The sequence below is a fragment of the Grammomys surdaster genome, unplaced genomic scaffold (genome assembly GCF_004785775.1).
Source record: "Grammomys surdaster isolate TR1022 unplaced genomic scaffold, NIH_TR_1.0 126197, whole genome shotgun sequence".
NCBI classification, from domain to species: Eukaryota; Metazoa; Chordata; class Mammalia; order Rodentia; family Muridae; genus Grammomys; species Grammomys surdaster.
Genome location: NW_021621002.1, coordinates 1,682,031 through 1,705,736, shown reverse-complemented (window position 1 = coordinate 1,705,736; position 23,706 = coordinate 1,682,031). Strand labels below are relative to the sequence as shown.

At 40.7% G+C, this 23,706-nt stretch overlaps 1 pseudogene; it reads left to right on the top strand.

Annotated features, from left to right (window-relative positions):
* Positions 1–4,725: 4,725 nt before the first annotated feature.
* Positions 4,726–6,066, top strand: LOC114613216 (annotated as a pseudogene).
* The last annotated feature ends 17,640 nt before the right edge of the window (positions 6,067–23,706 follow it).

The following is a 23,706-nucleotide window of genomic DNA, read 5'->3' as shown; positions in this document are numbered from 1 at the left end:
GGGGAGGGGGAGGAGGGGGAGGGGGAGGAGGAGGAGCAGCAGCAGCATAGTCAGTCTCAGCTTTGGTGAACTCAGGATTTCAGATATTCCTGGAGAATAGATGGCCCTTTGGTTCATGTTGCCACCTTCCCTGCCTCTCTTGAGCTAGCGATTTCTTGTTGGCTCTATTTTAACTCATTTATTGGCTCATTTGCTATGACACATTTGCAATTTCAGTTTGTTTTAGTGTTTGTTGTGTGACTCACACTCTACCTTCGAATTCTAGCTTACCACTTAGAGTATATGGACTTGGCAGCAGTGTGTGTCTTTTTCTTTTGCCCTGTGTGCTATCTTTGTTGCATATTTTTAGCTCTGAGTTTGTTGTAAATACTTCCGTTCATTGGTTTTGTTTTTAAAAAAATAAGTTTTCTTTAAAGGATAAAATGTTGAGGGATTGCATATTAGAGAGTTTCTATTTTGCCTTATTATGCAAGATAAAAAAGTATCCGTTCCCTAAGTTCTTTTAAGTTTGACTACATAGTTACCATATCCATTGGTCTTTATTCCTATGGATAGTGTCAGATTTTTCAACAGGTATTTTTAAAAATAATTTTCCATCTGCCTACAAGGCTGTTTGAGCTTACTGAAAAGCTGTCTCTGGAAGAGGGTCTGTCTCTCCCCTTTCAGAGCCAAACATGTTTGTGTCAAATTGTCCTCTGAGACCCCTTGTCTGGGCTTGTGCTGGCCCTCTGACAGGGAGGAGGACAGAAGAACAGCTGAAGAGTAAAGACATCATGTCCTTGAGAACAGCTGGACAGTAATCCATGCCTAACAGATGTTACTATTGTTATCTCATGAGAGCAAAGTCTCTTCAGTGAAAAAGAGAAGCTGGAAGGTTAGGAACAGGAAGCTCATTCATGAAGAGCAAGCTCAGGTTTGAACTCCAGCTGGCTGCCTCAGCAGGGATATACTAGTCAATTTCTGCTGGAAGCTTTGAGATCCCCATTTATTGATGTCTGTCTATCTATCTACCTATCTATCTATCTATCTATCTATCTATCTATCTATCATCTATCTATCATCTATCTATCTATCTATCATCTATCTATCATCTATCAATCTATCATCTATCTATCATCTATCTATCTATCATCTATGTATCTATCTATCATCTATCTATCATCTATCTATCTATCTATCTATCTATCTATCTATCTATCTATCTATCTATCTATCTTCAATCTATCATTGATCTATCATTTATCTATCTATCTATCTATCTATCTATCTATCTATCTATCTATCTATCTTTGTTCATCCATCATCTGGATCACACACTAAGCGAGTCAGAGCTGTTTACAGTTGTCCTTTTTCACCACTTATTTATTTTTCTCATTTTCTATGTTTCATTTTTTGGTGATTTCCTTCCCTGTGTTTCATATTCATTTTTTCTTTTCTTTTTATAGTATCTGAATTGCTGTTGATGTCATCCAGTGTATCTGCCCTCACAGACATTGTAGTTTTCATTCAAGAAGTTGTGCTTGGGTTTTAGTATCTTGCATGTCTCTATTTAATGTTTCCTACTTCTTCTATGTATAGAATATGATTCTGGTAGTTTCTACTCCAGCCATCAGCATCATTTTGACACATATTTTCATTAGTTAATTTGTTCCTTATGATAGACCATGTCTTCCCACTTCTTTGGATGGTTGGTGGCTTTTGATTTTTATACTGGATGACAGATGATGTGATTTTTAGTTTCACGAATGTCTTCGTTACTCCCTGCTGTGTTTTCTCACTGCTGTCACCCAATACTGCATCAGGAGCAACTTAAGAGAGAAAGAGATTTCTTTGTTTTTGTGGTTTGAGGATACAATCCATGATGGCAGGGAAAACATGGTGACGCAAGTGTGAGGTATCTCTCAAATTGTGTCTGTAGTTAGGAAGCAAAGAGAGAGGAATGCTAATGTTCTTGATTCTTCCAGTCCATTTGGTCCAGGGCCCTAGTCTTTGCAATGGTTCTCCACCCCAGCCTCGTAGTTAACTCCATCTGATGACATGCCCCAAATACTGTTTTCTTCTTAAACCTAGATCTTGTCAAGTTGGAAATGTTAACCATCATGGTAGACATTGGGTTTCCATAAATGTCCTTTAGTTTTGTTCTAGAATGCAGTTAAATGACTCTGAAACTGCTCAAGCTTTACCAGGCAGGTATAGAGGCAGTGTTTACCCTACAATTATTTTCCTGAGACTCCCGAGGCACTGATCTTTCTGCTTCTCTATGCAATTCTTCACTACTTAAATGGGTTTTCCTAGTGGCTGGTGGGAAGGCAAATTATATAAATCCTCGATGTATGTTCATATTTTGTATGACACTTTATACACAAGCACTGGGTCTGTATCACTCCACCCCTTTTCTCCCATACACAACACCTCTTGTGTCCCCCTGTATGGAACACTATTTTAAACTGAGATCCTATCATGGACTCAGCATTCAATATGCTTGTTTTTTAGTACACAAACTTTTCTGGTGTTCAAGGTATTATATATTTGTTTTGTGAATGCATTGAGAATCAGAGACTATAAGATTTCTTAAAAATCACGCAGCCAGAGGATAAAATGCTAAGATACAAATTCACATTGTTTCACTAATCTAAGGGCATGCAATCTTCTGATTTCAAGTCATGACACCATGGTCTGTAAAGCATTGGGCTGCATTCATTGCTAGCCTGAGAGGCAAGAGGCCTATGGGCCATAGGTTGGACATGGTTGCTTTCAGAGTCCTGTCACAACCACAGACAGGTTCTTCACATGTACATGCTAATCAAAACACAGCTTAAGAGTTTAATGATTTCTCTGTAGTTTTCCACAGCATCCCATCTCTCTCTCTCTCTCTCTCTCTCTCTCTCTCTCTCTCTCTCTGTCTGTCTCTCTCCCTCTCTCTGTCTCTCTCTGTTTCTCTCTGTTCTTTCTTTTAGTACTTTGCCCTGAGAACACCAGCAACCTGTTTCTTCCTGATTACTAGCAAAGTCCTTCAACAAATGTAGACTTTGGCTCCTCACAGCTTCCCTTAGTGAATCCTGGCCTAGCCTGGCAACGCTCTGGGAAGTCAGCAGGTGTAATTGCATGGCTTAATTCATTTGAGCTCCATTCGCCACCATGAGCCCTGTTCTGTTCTGTCTGTTGTCCAGTATCTAGAACTGTGATTAATACATCCTGACAGATTACTTAGCTGTTGTTGGTGTGTGTGTGTGTGTGTGTGTGTGTGTGTGTGTGTGTGGTGTATGTGTGTGTGTGTGTGTATGTGTATATGCACAGTAGTTGGTAAAATCTGGTTTCTTTTCTTCCGACTGGATAGAAATGTAGATACTCTTAGAGTAGGTTACTAGAAATTATATATGATCTTCTGAGACTGTATTAATCTGAAGTTATAAGTTTTCAATAGAGAGCACAGAAATTAAATAACAAATGTATTTTTTTCTCCAGTTTATTTTGGTAAAAAAAAAATCCATCAGGACCTACTAATGACTATCAACAATTAATTTTAACATCCAAACTAGACTTAGGAGTGAAAATCTATTCTCTCCGTCCCTTCCACTTAATATTCTTTTAATATTCATTCAATATACCCAGGTCACCTGTTGGGAGATAAGAAGACCAGTTTCACTAACCTTTTGCTTTGGCACTCAGTACACAACACTATATAGAAAAGAAAGGACAAGTGAGCCTCACGATATTCTTCCTAGTAATATTACTCTCTCTAGTAATATTACCAAGATGAAAGCAGGATTGGAGGTCTATATGTGTGTATACAGAGAATGCCACCAAAACCTAATTCAATGGAGTGACTATTGCTGGGTCATAAATAAATTGGTGGGAGATGTAAATACGTTAATTGACAGAAATTGAAGGCAGTAAATGGTGATTTTAATGGAGATTTGGGAAAGAATACCTTGGATGGGAAGATTACTGAATGTATGAGTCCTTGAAATTATGCTTCCAGTTCAGAGCAGTGAGCAGATTCCCCTGTTGCTCAGCACTGTAGGTGTAGCTAACCTCACTGCTTCAGAACCCTGACTCAGAACCACCGTGTCAACACAGGCAATACTTAGTCATGAGTGATGGAGAAATGCACCATAATTTCTCCATCTTAGGAAAAGTTTGAGAAAAGCCTTGTGTATTGGTGATTTGCAATGGAGAAAGGAAAGATCATGAGGATGGTTTTCCTGGGCAGGGGGAAGCCAGACACTCCTCGATTTGGCAATTTGGCAGTGTTCCTTCTCTTTCAGTTACTGTGCTGTGCAAAGTGTTTTTCATGGCTGGCCTGAGATTACATCCTTAAGCCTTGTGGTAGCCATTAGTGATTAAGATGGACCAATGGCTCTGGTTCTCCTAGCATACAACTTGTAAAGGATTGGTTTGAAGAGTCAATAGCATCTGCCTGGTTGTTATTGATCATGCTGGGGACTGGCTTTTCTTTGGATGGCTATCAAGAAAGTGTAAACCACTCAGAGTGGCTAAGAGAACAAGAATGAGGCAGAGAAATCTTTAAACAGAATACAATTACAAAAATTTGAAGAATAATTATACTGTGATTAATTATAAGAATATGTAAGTCACACTTATACTGTGACTTATACATTATTAATTTTGGTACAGAGGCTAAACATTTTGCTATCTAAATAATGGATTCCATTGACATTGTTCTCAAAATAACACAGCAAATACTGTATACAATCTAAGCACATGGTGTTAGAAAAAAAATGGACCAACTACAACTGGGATATTGGCCTTAAAGTGAGTATTAGTTAAATATGCATGCATATATTTGGATTCAACAAAGAAAGGACAATCATTGTTTATTTTAATTAAGTTGGAATTGTTCGTTTTATAAATGAAATATTCAGAAAGTTATTTTTCACATATGGGAATCCAATCTTTGTGGTAAATGTCTGTCATTTTCATGTTTTAAGGTTTGATAAGGCTTATTATAAAGACTTTTTTCATCAGTATGAGAGCCATAAGTATTTTCACATTCTCAATGAATTGCTGAAAACAAGGCAGTATTTTCTTTTAAAAAATCTAGTTTATTAGCATCTTAATTTAAATATCTACATAGCACACGAAGTCCCAAATTTATCATGCACTTTAGAAAACAAATTGCTCAAACTGCCACTGTTGTATCTTCAGACTGCTGCCATGGTCGTGTAGAAGCTGGTGATGATCCAACTCGGTGAGAGAGACTGGAACCTGGTGACTCGCTTAGCAGCAGCTACCATGGTGACCTGATTCTGCGTACCATGAGGAGGCAAAGCACTGTGTGCAGGCGTTGAGAGATACCAGCTGTAAATTCAGCATCAGATCTTCTGGACAGTGCTGGGTGCCACTGAGCAGGTATAGCTGTCATTGGTGAAGACTTGGCACCACAGTGATCAGCACTGTGGAGTCTGACTGGCTTTAATAAGACAAAACTTGCTGCTGAACATGGTGAGACATAGGTAAAGATCTGAAGGGACTCTTATGACGTTTCCCCACTGTGATACAGTCTGATCATCGTGTCTTCAACAACATCCGTAAGGATCACAGGTATGCAGGCCTCACTGAGAATCTGCTACTGTCCTGTGAGAGTCTGAAGAACATTACTCTCAGAGCACCGTCCTTCCGGAGTGAAGAAATTGACTCCCAGATCAAGGAGGGGGAAATGAGCCCTGATTGCAACTCATGGCAACAGCCTTACAGGCATTGTCAAATATCTCGAACAGTGGGTTCTTAACCTTCCTAATGCTGTGACCCTCATGCAGTTTCCTCGTGTCATGTTAACCCACAACCTTAAAATTATCATTGTTATTACTTCATAACTTTAATTTTGTTAGTTATGAATTACAATGTAAATAGTTTGGAGATAGAGGTTTGCCAACAGGATCATGACTCACAGCTTGTAGAGGGTCTCCCAGAAGTGGCCATCATGGATCTGAATCTGGCAACAGTATTCCTGCTGTCTATGAACTGGACCAGAATGTGAAGCTTATCAATCTTATGCAGTTCCTCGGAGATAAAGAGCCCATACATAACCCATTGAAATCGTGACTGGTTAGGGCCAAGTCAAACGCAGGTGAACAGACAGACTCCTACCCCAAGAACAGCTCCTTCGCCTGTTCATGCTTCCCGCATCCTCCCTGCCTGTTCATGCTTTCTGCATCCTCCCTGCCTGTTCATGCTTCCTGCATCCTCCCTGTCTGTTCATACTCCCGGATCCTCCCTGCCTGTTCACACTCCTGCATCTTTCCTGCCTGTTCACACTCCTGCATCCTTCCTGCCTGTTCATACTCCCGCATCCTCCCTGCCTGTTCATGCTTCCTGCATCCTCTCTGCCTGTTCATGCTTCCTGCATCCTCCCTGCCTGTTCATGCTTCCTGCATCCTCCCTGCCTGTTCATACTCCTGCATCCTCCCTGTCTGTTCATGCTTCCTGCATCCTCCCTGTCTGTTCATGCTTCCTGCATCCTCCCCGCCTGTTCCTACTCCTGCATCTTGCCCAACACTGGTCACACTGACTACATCTTTAGGTTCTTAAGTTTCAGCTGCAGATGGGGACCAGTGACTCCCATGTTTATTTTAGCTTTTTTTCCCTTTGCATCTGCTCCCTTCATAGAGAATAGTCAGAATAGCACCTCTCAGGTATGGGGGTCTTAGTCCATGCCCAGGAAAGGCTTCTTCTAATACAGAAAATTACAGTTCTCTTGGTGATTTGTTTACTAAGAGCCTGCTTGGAAGACAACATGGAGAAATCGTGTCATAGTATGATTGATGAAGAGAGGCTGGACTCAGTTTTATCCCTAAAGCCTGCCCTGTGCTCTTCTGCAGTTAGATGATTGAGGGCTGTGGCCATTTCAGGATAGGATAAATACAACTTGTATGACAATTTGAAAAATATTATTTTCTCCCTGACCATAAAGGAGGGAGTCCAGAAGGCTGTGATCAATTTTGAATTAAATTTATGTTTTAGATTTACTATTATAAATTATGTAATGTATCGGTACACAAAAACTCTTCTGAGATTTCCAGTGGTGGTTGAAATAGTCCCACGTGTGGTCACCAGAAAATAAACTGTTCCTTACACCAAATAGGGTAAATTTACCTCCTGCTATATATCTTATGATCTCTCTGCTTTGTTTTCCAGCAGCAAAATGCCCTTGTTCATGTTCAAGTGAGTCTTTTACTTCTCATGAGTCAAATTCCAGTTGTTTGAACCTACTGTCGACTGCATGCTTATTTTGAGGCTAACTGTACTTATCCTTTTTTTCAAGATCAGTATAGTAACAAAGTTATGTTCAATATTAAAACAAAACAACACAAAAACTAATTGCTTAAAAAGGATGGTTACTGTTCTGTGTTACTTTGCCCAGCAAAACTTACTGGATGTACTTAGAACTAATTGGCTCAGAGACATAAGCATCACCTACAAGAGACACCATGTAAGCCTGTGACCTTGGTATTAAGAGGTTAATCAGCTCTGTTGGATTACAGTGCAACTCTCCTAAGTACTGAATGGTTTAATTATTCCTTCAGATCTTGTTTTAGGAAGATACATGACTAGCAACTTGAAAGAAATTAAGATAAGTTTGAATCCCAAGACACTCAAATTATATTTCCAGATCTTTTAGATATTAGCCTCCTGTCTCAGCCTGGTAAGAACACGGCATAACTGGTGAGGGCGTGCCACTTTAGAGTCTTGGGTTTCTCTATCAATCAATCTCTTATTATTAAAGATAACTTGAGTATGTTCTCTGGGATAATAAGAGAATGATAATAAGCCTCACCTCGTCAATATGCTCTTAGAACACACTGTCTAGAATCTCTATGTGATTTATCAATAAGCAGCAGCTGCCCACGATTTCAGGTGACTACTAGATGTGTATGATTAGAGGCCATGGAAGGGGTGTACTGGAGGATTGTGAAGAAGCTTATTCAGAACTAAGAGTGATAGTTCTGACGGTCAGAAGCTGGTTAAGGCATTTCCTGTTAGATCAAGAACAATGAGATGCCCATTATCACCCTTATTTGAAACACTGAGAAGTTTCAAGCAAGTGACATACAACAAGAAAAACAAACCTGGCAGTCTAGATGGTGTAACATGAAAGGACCTCTGACTGGCTGCTGCCGATTGCCATCGCATACCTATAAAATACAAGTGTCTGTTTCAACGTTATTATTAAAGCTAGCAGAATTTATTAAATTGTTGGAGTACCACAATACTCTTCCGAATCAATAGATTTGCCATCTGCTAACAATAACTACTAAAAATGGAAATGAAAAACAAATAACAGCTCCTTCACAAAGGCTCAGAAACCATAAACTATTGGGAATGGATCTAATAAGAAAAAGAAAATATTCATAAAAAGAAATATTGTGGAACCACATCATATGCTCAGTTGCCATGTAAAATTTAATTCAATGCTACCTCTCTCTCTCTCTCTCTCTCTCTCTCTCTCTCATATATATATGTATATATATATACACACATATATATACATATATATATGTATATATATATATGTGTGTGTGTGTATGTGTGTATGTGTATGTATATGTACATATATGGTAGAGTTCTTACCAAACTAATTCCTTCATTAGGTACCCAGTGAAGGAAGTATTTTAACTGCTATAGGAATAAGTTGTTGTCCAGTTTCTTGTTAAAGTATTATATCTGTATGTTATTCTTCAAGGTAGTTTAGATTTTCCAGGATAATTTTACCTGCAACTGTGACTCTCAATGCTGGTTTTGGAAACAAACCCCTGGGTAAAGCGAGACTCTACTGTGTCGTGAAATGTTTCTGAAGGAGTCAAGGTGGGGGTAGGGTGATGGAGTCTGATGCTTTTAACTGCTTAGATTGTTTTTATGAAAATAAAATGGGTGATGGACAGAGGAGAAGCAGGAAGCCGTCAAACTCTGCTCCCTCCCCTTCCCACTTTCATTACTGGAGGCATCCTCAGGCAGGATGCTCAGGCTTGCCAGACAGCTGCCTCTCTTTTATTGCTTTTCTCCCAGGCTAATTGAGTTACAGAATCTCCATTATTAAGACAGCATGCCTGCCTTTAGACCTCAGAACCACTGAAGCTCTCTGGAAACAAGACTTCAGGTGGTAGAGGTAGAGCACGCCAGCTTCCTCTGATGGCAACATGTATCCTATTAGAGGCCACACTTGGACTCCATTGCTAGTAGTGTTTTTTTTTTTTTTTTTTTTTGTATGTGAATGATGGGAACAGTCACGTGAGGTAGGATGCAGGGGGTTACAAGGATAGGAGAAAAGGAGGGAACTCTTTGGACAAATTGTGCAGGTGAGGGTGGGCACTTGTGAGACAATGCTTCCTCACCCTATCTCTTCTGTGGCTTGTTTGCATGTTGTATGGGAAGAGATTGTTTCTGGATATCTCGAGTCTATTTCTCTGTCTTGAGGATAAGAAAAACCTCCAAATTATGTCAGCCAACTGACTGTGACATACATGACCTGGGGGATACTCCCACAACAGGGGAGAAGGCAACCTGGCTAACAGGATGGGAAACAATAAAGGCAGATGACAGGGTTCATTCCCAGTTGGGGACAGTCACAATGCCATCACATTCACAGTGCCCACTGTCCTTTCTGTTTGGTTGTCTTTGGCTGGATAAGCTGGCTCTCAATGTGACAGTTGTCAGGAGAAGCTTTAAAAAGAACTAACGGAAATCATTTGGCCTGTCAGCTATCAATAGATGCTGAAGTTGCTATACATGACGATACAACATGCTATAACGATACTTGTAAGGCCCAGAAGTAGAAGTAGAGAAGAAGCCACAGAAAGCTGTGATGACAGCCTCGTTGGCATCACTCAGCAGTGAATAACTTACCAGGTGGCCTAAGCTTCACTATCACTAGTTCAAAACCTGTTCAGCACAGTCACTGTCTTCACGGAGCTCGCAGTTGGTAGGGCAAGCTATAGGCTGAACATTTCCAAAGCCTAGAAAATGTTTGTGGGGAAAAGAACACAGCTTGCTAGGACACAAACAGAGTGCTTCATGTCAGTGTGGGATCCAAGGGGAGCCTCCCCCACATGCTGCCTTAAAAGGCACTAGCTACCTCAGCCAGGTAAGGAAGGTCATGCAAGGCCCTGTAGAAGGCATCATTCCACCTGGGGATCATTCGGCATGGAAAGAAACTCAACATTTATTTATTTCAGGGAAACTGTCCAGGGCCTTTAGAGGCCAAGAGAGCTGCTCTCATTTTAACAGATGAAAACCCACGCCTGCCCTAGTTTCCTTGTCTATTGGTTATTAGACTTTTATGGATGTCTTGACAATATCCATTTGTTTATTTCTCTGATATAGAATAAGGTCTTAAAACTACTGGTGAGTATAAAAGTACTAAGATGTATTTTGCCATTGGAAACACTCCTTTTGTTTGAACTTTAGTTTTGTCTGAACTTATGCTCCCTCTGCTTCTCTTTCGTTGGTTTCCAAATGTGTGCTTTGCACGTCAGAACGCCCCCAACTTATATACCAACGAAAGCCTGTGTGTTGTTCATGTTTTGTCACATTCTAAAATAATGTTTCAAAAGATTGGCCAAGTTAAAATTAATTAAAATTAATGCAAAAATCCCCTAGAGTAAACGATATATCAAAATTTGAGATAAACAGGAATATAATTCTGTTTTGCTCACTCTGCCTCAATTGTCTGCCTGTTTTCTTTCATTAGCTTTAAAATTCAACAGTGAACTATGGGAGCAGGGCTAGCTGGCTAAATTAGTTTTATAGCAAACGTATTATAACTTAACCATGCATCCAAATAATCAGAATTTAATAATGCTTTTTCAAAATACTATTAAAATATTCTTGAAGAGTTAAAAATGATGAACACAGAAGGACTGCTTGGGAGATAAGAACACTTGCTATGCAAACATGAGGGCCTGGGTTAAATCTGCAAAACCCACTTACAAACATCTGGGCAAAGCTGTGTGCCTTGTAACTCCGGAACTGGTGTAAGAGACTGGGCTGCAAGCAGCTCAGCAGCCAATCAGCATGGCTGAAACTGTAAGCTTCAGAGAGAATGGGAGAGGAAGGGGGAAGGAGTGAGTGAGAGAGAGGGAGAGAGAGGAGAGATATATTTGTATCTAGAGAATAAGGCATACAGCAACAGAGGAAGACACTAAACCTCCTCTTCTGGTCTCCACATCCACATCCACCATCCACACTGATAATAACAATAATTTTATATTGTGTGCATTTACTTTTATTTGCTATCGACTTATAATCTTTCTGCGACTTTTAGAATCTGGATTTGTAGTTTTAGTATTGTTGTGTTTGAACTTAACCCCTGGGGTTCATGTGTGGGAGTTGGACCACAGCCTGTAAGACCAACAGCAGTCTTCTGATAGAAAGTCCTAGAATTCAGTAGTTGCTCAGTCCATGAAGCTGGATGTCTCAGCTCATCTTCAGTGCATGCAGGAATCTTGAAGACGTTTCATGCATGAACGCCAGTGGAGAAATGACCTTGTCAGCAAGAGTGAGGGCAAGCAGGCAGAAAGAGCAAGCTTCCTTCTTCCATGTCCTTTATATATGCTGTCACATGAAGGTGTGGCCTGGATTAATGGTAGATCTTCCCACCTCAAAAATATCTGGACTAAAAATGTGTCTTCCCACTTGAAATGACTCAGTAAAGAAAGATTCTTTCACAGCTGGATGCAGCTGCTTGAGTTTTAGTTAATTCCAGATGTAGCCTAGTTGACAGCCAAGGAAAGCCATCACAGTTGACATCATTAAACCTCACAACGCTTACAATAATTGTTCACCTTAATCATGTTTTGCTAGTTTCATTGTCCAGGTCTCTTGTTTTTTTTTCTCATTAGTTCTATATTCATCACCTTTCATTGTTTATAATTGTTGTCACTTGAATACTTGAATAAAAAAATTTCCCTAGTGGTTTTAATTTAATTTTTTTCAGAAAATAGATGTAAACAATACATTTTCAGTCTGGTCTTTGGATGTCCTAAAGTGTCCTACTTTTCATATCTTACATAACCAGCTGTCAGTCACAGACTTGGAAGATGAAATTACATATCTCCCCATTTATTTTGACTTAGTCCAACATCCTTCTGGTCTCCTTGTCATCCATGCAGAAATTTGGAAATTTTTACATGATATGACCAAAATGTGGCATCTATATTCCTGTTCAGTGCTTCTTAGATTGACTCCAGTTCATTCTCACCTATTTTTCTACTTTTGATACTAGAATCTATCTACTTAAGATCTCCAAACACCTGAGTATAGTTACTGATGCTGCCCTCACCCCACCCCTGCATTCATCTCCTGTGTCTGAAGTTTGTGGGCTGATGGCTCCCAGCCATTCAGGGTTGATTGATCACCTGACTCAGGCTGGGCTCGTCTCTCTTCTTTTCCAACATTTTCTTTTTAGCTGGGACTAAGGGAAACAAGTCAGTCCTCCTGAATAGAGAAAGAGAGATAGACAGCTTTTTACTTGTAACTGGCTCTGATTTCTACCGTGGTGACTGTGTCTATCTATATTAGAAATTGTGAAGAAGGGGAAAAGACAATGGCTGGCTTGTTTTGTCAGCTTGGTTGGATTAAGAGAGGCCACATGGCCAAAAGTATATGGGCAGCACAAACTGTACTTAATGTGCTTAGGAGAAAGAAAAGAGAACACAAAATTGGGTAGGTGAGAGGGGAGAGGTGTATCTGGGTGGATGGAGGAGGACATCCATATGCTCAAAATCCATTGTATGAGATTCTCAAAGAACTAACAAAAAGAGGGAGAAAACCTCATGCCTTCAAAAGAAGAAAGAAAGGAAGAAAGAGAGGAAGAAGAAAATGCCTAGGGAATTAATACTGCATACCTGTTGCTGTGAGAACACTTACCAAGACCAATAGATTGTGTCCAATGAATTGGATCTAATAGAGAATTAAGCATTGACGGACTCTATGTGACTGCACACTTGGTGCAGTTGGCAGAACTGTAGAAGAGCTGTAGACCTGTCTAGAAGAAGTAGCCCACTAAGGGCATTTCCATGGGTCTAGATTTTGTCCTGGTTCCTTGCTATGGCTGCTTGCCATTGATTCTTGTCCATAGTCATGTGAAAGAAGTCCTCGCCTCATGCTCTGTTGCTGTCATGCTCTGCCTGGGTATATGAAGCTTAACCAACAAACAAATCTTTTTTTTTTTCTTCTGAGTTGTTTTTGTCTTTGCTATGCACAAGTAACTAATACAGATAACATTTGAGAATTGGTTCTTGATGTTTCTTTTTTAAGTCAAGGGGAGGGTCAACATTTCATTTTAAGTGACTGAACTAATACTAGCATGGACATACCAAGAGAAAGTTGTCAGGGAACACAGTCTGGAGGATATGCTTAGGGTTCCCACAAGAGGTGGCTCAAGTCCCCTTCTGAGGCTGTATTTATAGGGATGGATTAAAAACCTAAGTAGGAGTTGAAACTGTTGGGATCAAAGCTGGAGTGAAGAGAGTAGGTGTGCCTCTCAAGGAGCTTTGGCCACTTGAGAGTGTAATTAGAACCACAAGAGAAGAGCACTGTTGATGAGGAAGTCAGCTCATGTCAGCAAGCACAGCGTTATATAAAAATGGTCTACGGATTTTCATCAGTTTGGTAAATGAGTGTCTACTGCAATGGGTTACAAGGTGTCTTCTGAGGGTAGTGACAACGCTCTGTCATGGAAGCTTGAGGCCTGTCCATTGTATAAAACAAAATAATTAAGAATAAGCATATGGAAGGAATAAAGGGTAAAAGACCTAGGGGGTGACTAGGGTGGTTACTACTCTGCATGCCATGAATGTGAAGTGTCTAAGTCTTTTGGTCCTTAAAGTCTAGTTTCCAGAAAACCATCAGCATCACTCGGGGTTCAGTTAGGCAAGCATATCTTTGTGTTCCATCTCAGGTGTTGAATCAGGAATCCTGAGGGCAGGACTCAGCAAGCTCCCAGATAATTCCAACATGCTTTAGCCTTTGTGGACCACCGCCACAAGAGAGCAAGACATGTATGTTAGTATGAACATGAAATGAGAACTGAGCTAGTGGTTCAGGTTTATGACCTGCATGATTTAGTTGAAGAGGTCCTTGAAGCCAGGAGCATAAATCACCTCTCTCATGAAGATTATATTTAATGAAAAACAAAAGGTCAAGTCATGGGATCAGCTGAGGTGGCCACTGGTAGGCAAATGAGCAAAGAAAATAATGCACATGTTGAGTTTTATTTTCAAAAAGAGTGAAATTCTGTCACTTGTGGTATTGAGGATAGAACTGGAGAATATCATGCAAAGCAAGGTGAGGTAGTCATGAAAAGGCAAATACTACATCTTCTTATGCTGATCTTGGTGGTCACTGGAATATGTAAAAGAGAAGAAGAACGAACGGCTAATGGCTGGGGCTGAGTAAGAAGTTCCTGGGTAAGGCGCACAGGAGGAGTGAGCCTGATGTTGCACACGCATGCACACATGCACACACACACACACACACACACTCACACACAGACACACACACACACTCACACACACGGTGGGGTGACTGGGGTTTCAGCTATACTCCAAACGAGTAAGAAGGAAGAAATTGAAGATTCCTGAGACAAAGAGATGATAAATGTTCAACAGGGAGGAAGTATCCATTCTTGGTGGTTCCCACAAACATGGTATTGTGTACACTGAATTATGTGTCATGTTTGATGAGTGTCCATCCAGTCATCACCCTGTATGGCACAAAGATGTACATGTAGTGTCAACTTGAAAGTTTTCTGGAGAAATTTTGATAAGAATATCTTATTTTAAATCTGAAGCAAGTATAACAAAATGTCTGGAATTTCACACTTAAGTGATGGACACTTGTTTTCAGCTAGATTACACTATTTATGTACAATTAAAGTATTTTATAAGAAAAATTATTTGAAATAAACTCTTAGGGCTGGGTAAAGGAGCTTGCTACGAAGCCCAGTGACCCAAATTCTATTGTTAGAACCTGCATGGTGGAAAGAACTGAATCCCCCAGGCTACTTTCTAATCTCCACGTGCTCATCAGCTCATGTTCACCTGCCTGGTAAGAAATCAATCAATCCATCAATCAATCATTTAATGAAATGCCATTGAAATAAAGGTTTTAAAAGAAAGGGTAGTCATCACATTTTTGGAATTGTGCCACAGTATCAGACACAGGTAGCAATGAAGGAGTACTCCCAGAGAGGACAGTGTGCTTCACACATAAGCAGCTGTAAGGGCATAAGGGCATCTCAACTATATTGTCACATATAAGCAAGACCTGAGTGATGACGACAGTCATAGACATGCCAATGTGGTTGGGGAGGTCCACACAAAGGCCACACCTAGATTTCTGCCGTGAGGCATTAATGACTATGAAGAGAGGAAGAATCAGACTACTTCAGGGATGAGGCCCATGATATGTGATCCAATCCCAACTGGTCAAACCTCAAGGCACATACATGCAATACTAAACAGACTCACAAAGTTTTATCTGTGTATCTCTTCCTGTATGTGTGTGTGTTACAAAGCTAAGAAAAAAGAAGCCATGAATTTAAGAGTGAATGGGGAATGTGTGAGGAGTTTGGGGGAAGGGAGAAATTAGGTTAATACAGTATATGAAATTCTCCTTTATGAAATTCTCCAAAAATGAATAAAATAAAAAACAAGAGGTGTTGAATTTTGACATTCTTTGAAGCCCGCGCAATAAAACTAGATTTTCGTTTCCTTCTTTTGCTTATATAGACCTCTTTCTATCAAATGTGAACATATTTTGACTTTTGTAAATAAAGAGAGGAAACAATAAAATTGTTTAGAAAAGATAAAAGATATCTCATGACCGTGAAACGATGCAAAACAGACGTGAGGAAGATGCGGTTTTGAGATGAAAGGCTCCATTGTGAGGCCGTAAACTGTAATGGGGCTGGGAAATTGGGTGCTTCAGAAAAGCAGAGCAGCTCACTGCAAGATGGGTTCCGTAAACTCGCAGAATGTAAAAACCAAAGAGCAAGAAGCAGGGCAGAAAGCGAGCAGACAGGAGGTGTGTGACACCGAGACCCAGGTAGAACAGGTCAGGGTGGCTCCTATGACTGCTTCCCCCACTTTCTGGCTCAGTAGCTGCAGATACTGACTGATCATCCCGTGAATCTGGTCAGTCATGTTGCTTACAACCCAGCAGGGGCTCAGCACAGTCCCTCAGGTGAACACTAACCTGTGGGCTGCAGGTTCCTGCCCACTCTCCCAGGCTGTCTCTGTTCTTCATCTCAAGGTGGTTGGAATGCAGCAGCCTCCACCAGTAGCCCTTGCTTCTCTGTTCGTCAGGTCTCAGTATAAGTGCAACTTCAGCCTCAGGAGTGCTCCCTTCTTCCTGTCCTCTAAGTTCATGCCATTTTAAATGCCTATAGTTGACTATGCAGTTTCTACCACAAGGTGAACTTAGTGTAAACAGGACCATGCCACGTTCATTCCCTTGTTCTGTTAAATACAATACAGTCCCTGACACACAGTAGGTACTCAATAAATTAGCCACTGCTGCACACGTGTCTTCATGGGTATTTAATTAATTAAAACATTTACTTTAGCTTGCTGTATATGAGTGTTTTACCTGCGTGTCTGCCACATATATGCTTGGTTCTCATAGAAGGCAGAACAGGGTGTCAGGTCCCTTAAAACTGAAGCTATGGATGTTTGTGAGCCACCATGTGTGTGCTGGGAATCAAACCCATGACCTCTGGAAGATCAGCTAATGCTCTTAACCGTTGAACCATCTTTCCATCCCTCCTTTTAATAAAGACCTATTGATGTATGTGCATGACTGTGGTGCCTGCTTCTGTGTCTGTGCACCAGTGTGAACAGTGCCCACAGAGACTAAAAGTGGGCATCAGGTCCCCTGGAACTGGAGTTATGGAGACTTGAGAGCCACCAGTAGATGCTGGGAGATGAACTTTGGGTCCTCTGGAGGGGCAGCCAGCACTGCTAATCTCTGAGCTGTCACTCTAGCCCTATTTTGTTTTTATTATGTTTATGTGTGGTGTTTGTGTGAATGCAGGCATGAGTGTGCAACAGTTTGTCAGGCACACCGATGAGACTGGTCAGGAGACAACTTGTCAGTGTGCTCTTCTTCTACCAGGAGAGTTGAGCATCAAACTCAGGTCATCAGACATTCATGGTAAGCCTCTGAACTGGCTGGGCTGTCCTATTGGTTCTTCATGGATCTTTTAAAGGAGGGTGGAAGATGGAGTCCCCTACATCTGTGTTAACACCCCCACCTTCCACAGGCCCTACCAGATGTGAATGTTTAATTGCAGCTCCTCCTACCGCATAAATGAGTTTCTGGGAGTCAGCTAACTGAATTTTAGAAGCTGTGCTGTCCATTTGGAGTTTCTGAGAGAGTGGTCCAGATGGTCTGAAGAAAGAAGCAACTTGAAAACTGCCTGGTATCATCTCAGCGAGTATTGTATGTGTGATAGTTTCTCCTCCAACTCGGAGCGTTGGTGAGCTTTTAATCATGTTGCTTCCACTCCATCATCCCAACCATTACTTCCCAAACTGTGTCTTAGAGACGCCTATTGATTTAACGGCAAGTTAACAGATAGGTTTTCTTGTGTAATCACAGGTCAGCACCTCCTAATTTTTATTTACCATCTTTCATAAATAAATAAATAAATAATCTAATTACTTAATTACTGACCATCTCTCATCTCCAGATGAAGATTCTTTTCCTACAAAACAGGTTCACTCCTGAAATAAGGAAAGGATTAACCAATTCCCCAGCAATAACTGACATTGTGATGCTTCAAAAATTTTTCCAAAATGTTCTTTGCCTCTTTTATTTTATATTGTTTGTAGCAATCGTCTATTGTTGTATTACGAATTTCTCCTCTCCCCTAACAGAGCATACGATAATAAATGTTTGTTCCACCTCAGCTTCTGTAGGTTCAGGATGCAGATCAGCTGTACTGATGCAGACCAGCTCATCTGGATCCTTTTGCTGAGAGTGCTTTATAAGAGTGTGGTGACTTCAAGACCTGGCATTTTATATATATATATATATATATATATATATATATATTACACACATAAATAAAAAGATAAAGATCTAGGCAGAAATGGACAAGATGATCAGTTGGTGAGAATAATGAGCTAAGATAGGATCCGGAGAAAGGGGAAACCCTGTACATGGACATTTGATGTATGGAAGAGGACCATTTGGAAGCTTTTACACGCAGATTGATTACTCAGTGTAATGGGATTAATTTTTCATATGGAGACAAATGAAGATAAATTCTACTTCGCACTACGTACAAACACCATCACTGAACAGTAAAACCTTAGAAGAAAATACCTTAAGTTAAATTTTTTTTTTTATCTCTGATTAGGAAAGAGTTTTTTAACATGCAGAAAAATATAAGACTTAAATTAAAGTGATTTAAATCAAGGCAGTCAATTTTAAACAAAAGTTTAAAAAAAGTCCAGAGGGCTATTATATCCAATCATATCAACTATAGCATGACAATTACTAGAATATTATAGTGTAGTGAAAAGAAAGTGTGATTTTTAAGCATTAATGGTTCATGTAAGAAATATAACATACAGTGAGTGGCAACGAAACAAGTTTTTCTGTATTTTCAAGTTCTGATGGGCATGTTCCTCTTTGAGATTCCAGGGTGACAATAAATCAACATTCCCCGGAGTTCGTAGAAATTTGAAAGCTATGATTATTTTAAAAATACTTCTAGCAATCTTCACTCTCTTTTATTTGGTGAGCTAAAGTCCACGTTTAAAGAAAAAGATACATTAGGTTTGAATAGTGCTTGCAAAAACTACAGCTTATGGAAAGCAATAGTCAAACAATGAAAAACAAAATTTAAAATTCAGTTCTCCTAGTACCTTAACAGGTTCTCATGTAACCGCTGTCCATTGAGGATTTATTTTGCATTAAAACTGTGTGAGGAGTCAGAGGACTATACATGAACTGTGTGAGCTCCTTGGTGTAGGCAGTGAGTGTGTGCTGAGTAAATGTGTATTGCTTGCTATGGGTACAGCCATGTCAAGGAGTCCAATGTCTTAGACCCATAGGAGTGGTAAATCATTCCTCCCTGGGGTGATGCTCAGAGGGATGGCAATGTCTTCCTCACGTGCAGATGTTGACAGAGTGCAGAAAATGTCCACTGTCACTTTCTTCCTCCAGATGTTTACAGTGACGACTGCTTCCCTGCAGAGCCTGTGCCTACTGTGATTAGATAAACCTACCTCCCATCTAGCTGAATGTAATAACTCTGCTTCCCCATTCAATTGTGTATAATACACAGAGCTTCCAGGATACTGTGGCTTCTCCCTCCGAGGGTCCAGCCCATCCAACCTCAGCTTTTCTGACTTGTCTCTTTGTGTTTTGTCTTTTCTTCATTCTCTCACTGCTCCAACAAGTCAGTCTGGAGCTGTGCAGAAAGCCCTAGGATACACTTTATCTTGGGCAACAACTCACTGGAGTCTCCACTGCCCAGAGCAGACAGGCACACTGGGCAGTACCTAATGGAGGCTGATGCTGAGACTTCTCTCTGGGAGACTGCTATCCAGTTCCCTTCAGTTGGTCCAGGTCCTCTTCTGCTCTGTTTTTTAGCTCTTCCTTCACTGGCCGTCTACCCCGTGTCAGGAGTTTGCTTCAAGCTGGCACCAGGCCTAGTTTTGATGGTAAGCTTTTTTTTTTCCCAAAGAACTAATTATGTGCATGAATTATAATATTTCTTACTTTTCTAATTCTCACACTGATGGGTTTTAGAAATTAGGAAAAAAAAAAAAACGGAACCAAATCAAACCAACCAAACAACAACAAGAAAAAACCCCAAACCCCCTAAAAAACAAAAGACAAAACAATGTAAAAATTCCCCCAAAACACACAGAGATGGAAATCCTGTCTGGACACAAAACTAAAAGTGATAGGCAGTACAAAGGCACTTGTATAAATCTCTGAAGTGTGAAAAGAAAACAATGGAGATGTGATATGACAATGATTGCTTAGTGGATAACCAACAGCAGAACCAGAACGCCACAAATGGGTGGGAGCTGGTGACTGCATTCTAGCTCTTCACCTGGTGACAGGAGTCAAGGGTTTCTGTCACTCCTGATCACAATGATACGCTGTATCAGAAAGATGCTAAGGTAGACAGAGCAGCAAACACTCAACAGAACAGATCACAGAGACTGTTTACCTTGCTGTAGGTTTGACGCAGGAGAGGAAGGGAATCAGCTTATCTCTATTCAGGATGCCACCTTGTCCCTCTGTCACACACGTGTTCATATTTGATTAGAAGGTCTTTCCTGTCTTCAGCCTCAGTCTGTCCTCCTCAGTCCTTGGTCGTCCATCTAAGGTGGAGGTTGTAGTCTCGCCAACGGCTGCCTGGAAGCTGGTTAGAATTACTGTTTGTGTAACCGAATCTCAGACCTATCAATCAACATGGAGGAAGGACTCGGCAGGGTCTGTTTTTAACTAGCCCTCTGAGGAGTCTGTTGGGAGCAGTTTGTGAACTATGGTTTTACAGGTGGAAGTTAAAGTCCTCCAGTAACCAAATTTGGACAGTCAGTACAACTGTAAAAAAAAAAAAATCAACCTAAAGCAAATACAAAGGGCCTTCCCTACATAGTGGGCAGTGTTTCAGGCACGGAAATATTACTATGAGCCTGTGGTAATTCCAACCTTTCTTAAGAGTTACAAGCCTGCTCCCAAACACCAGGAATGAAATCATTCTGAGTTCATTCTTTGCTGCCGTCAAATGAATCAAAGTGTGTGCCACTGATCGAAATAGGATGGGAGCCTGAAGACGGCTCACGAGAACTCACATAGAGGACAACTAGGCAAGCATCTGAAATCCTAACTCTCCTGGAGATGGATGTACTGCCAGGAGACTCGGAAACCCAACCTCTATATGTTCACTAAAGATACGTGCATGTCTGCCAGGACATACACATATATACCCACTAAAATTTTTAAAAGGAAAAAAAAATCAAAATGGTTTTTTCTTTCTCTCTTTTGCCTTCATGTGAGAGATAAAGTTTAAGTATTTCTCAGGCTTCTCTCATGTAGAGCAAAACAGTTCATTATAGCAAAGCATGCGGAAACTTGAAGGCAAATTCCTTATTATCTTAAATCTGATAGAGTGCGTGGTACAGTGTACGCCACACCCTTCAGTCTATAGTGTTTGGGAATGGCTTTTTATTGTGATAAGAGACCCAGACAGGAGACACTATGTAGCTGATGTCAGGCCTGGGATTAATGGTATCTCGAGCAGCAGATTCACATTAAATGGCCATCTATCACCACTTCCTATTTCCAGAACTTTTTAATCATCTTAGACAGGAACTCTGAACACACAAGCAATAATAACAGCCCATTATTCTCCCCTAAGCCTGGAGACCTCTATTTTTCTTGTCCCCACAAAACTTCATATTCTTATGTAGTGGGATCATACAGTGTTTGCCCTTTGGATCCAGTGCATCTCACTTTGCAGGTTTTCAAAAACGCATGCATAGTGCAGCCAGGCTGAGTAATACTCCATTCTCGTGCCCACCCCATTAGTTATCTGTTGAGAGATAGCTGTCTCATTTCAACTCCAGCTATTCAGGCTAGTCCTGTTGTGAACCTCTCTCTAGGTATCTTCCTGGGTCTCTTTTCAATTCTTTGGGAACAGCTTTGCCTATGAGTGGAATTGGTGCGTTGAATGGTAGTTTTGTTTCACTATTTGAGGAACTGACAGGTAGCATGTCTTGGACCATACTTCATTTCTACCAACATCGTATGAGACATCCAGTCAGGAATATATTTTATGTACTAATCTCGTGTGATTTTTTGTCCAGGATAACAAAATATGTAATGATTAGTTTTCACCTAGAGGTAAAGAGCAGTGGTTAAATAGAAAACAAAAGTAAGAGGCAAGGGAAGATTTGTAGTTTCTTTCTGTTTGGCGAACTTTCCAGGAATCTGCAAGTGCTGCTGGCACAAACTCCTTTGTCAGTAGGTAACGTGAAAATTGAATTTGCTGTTGGTGATAAAGTTCATGCCTGTTTTCTTTGGGGGGACATTGATTTGAGATTATAGTCTACTGTAACCTGGTAATTTCAGTAATGCAAATGCAACAAAATGTTACTTTAAAATAGAACATAAATTCAATCAGGGGGCCAAGGTAATTACGGGAACACACTCTATTCGAATGTCCTTCTGGGGCACTGTGGCAGCTGCAGCCAGTATTGAACAGGGGGGAGCAGCAGCTGCTTACACATGCCCTAGCAAGGCAAGGCTTTGGAACTCCATCATAGAACATCTCCTGGGCAAAAGGAAGGCCAAAATTGCTGGAGGGGGGGAAAGCTAGGGGCTCCAAGAAAACTTAATCTTCAAGAACAACTCAAGGTACTAAGACAGAGCCTGGCTGCTACTGCACATCCAAATCTGGGCTCTGTCTTGTAACCAGAAAGGTGATTTAGGTGGAGAAGAGTGGAAACACGCTTGTGTTTCCCAGTTTATTAGTGGCTCATACCCAGCCAAGACAGGTGGTATTTATTAACTCGGCCTTCATTTAGAATATGCTTGAGTCTTGGCCTTGCTAAAGACATTGTTAGGGTTTAAGCCACCTGTGGGTTAGAAGACTGTCAATTTTTAGAAGGATGCCCCTGATCAGTTCAAAAATCCATAAAGTTTCCCGAAAGCCAATTACTTGTAGCTTATAGTTTTGGCAACATAATACCTTTCATTGAAAACTGCATAGTTCCCAACTAGGAATATGAGAATGAAAGGCATTTGGTCTGGCCTCAGGACCGGTCTATGAGGAGGTGGGCTGCCACTGCCTGGAACTCTGGTGACCTCATACTCTGCCAAGAGCACACACCAGGCAGAACAGGAGCTACCTCACTAATTCAACAAATTGTATCTATGGTCTCATCTGGCCATCCCCAGTGGCCCAAGAGTGTGACTTTCGGTCATTACACTCAGCTGTATATGTGGTTGCCATGTGAAAAAGCCAAACAAAACAGACACAAAATCAGTTTGTTGTCTGGTGAGACAGGGGGGCTTCAGAGCAAGGAGGAAGACCCCAATGCCCATGGGGTAAAAAACAGAAAGGTCAATTTAGTTTATTAAAGAGCTGATCCTTTTAGGTTCAGGATATAATATACTTCCTTAAATGCCATCTAATAGGAAATCAGAAACAGCCCAAAAGCACACTATTCCCTCTGGAGAAATTGATACAAAATTAGCAGTAACAGACCAGACTCCAGCCCTTTTCAATCCAGAGGCCTGTCAAGCAAATACCATTTAGTTTCTCAGAGTCAAATTTGGAGCCTGGAACATGGAGGTGTTCTGGTAGGCATATATTTATCTCTATCTACCTATATGTGTGTATGTATATCTGTATAGATGCAAAGGCAAGCATGCTGTATTTTAAAGTAATATGATAGATTCATGGTGTTTTAGAAAAAAGCACAAAGAAATATATTTGCCCATAAACAGCACATCAGTGAACATATATGAGCCAGATACAGACTTTGTGGCTTAGCGCCATAGAGATAGATCAACTAAAAAGGTCCGTGAAAGAAGAATGAATGGACTGATACAAAGGTGAAGGTCCCAAGGCTAAGTTATGATAAGAGGGGGCCCCCAAGAGAAGGCCACAATCAAAAGGCTAGTCAGAAAGCAGACCATCACAGCACCAGGGCT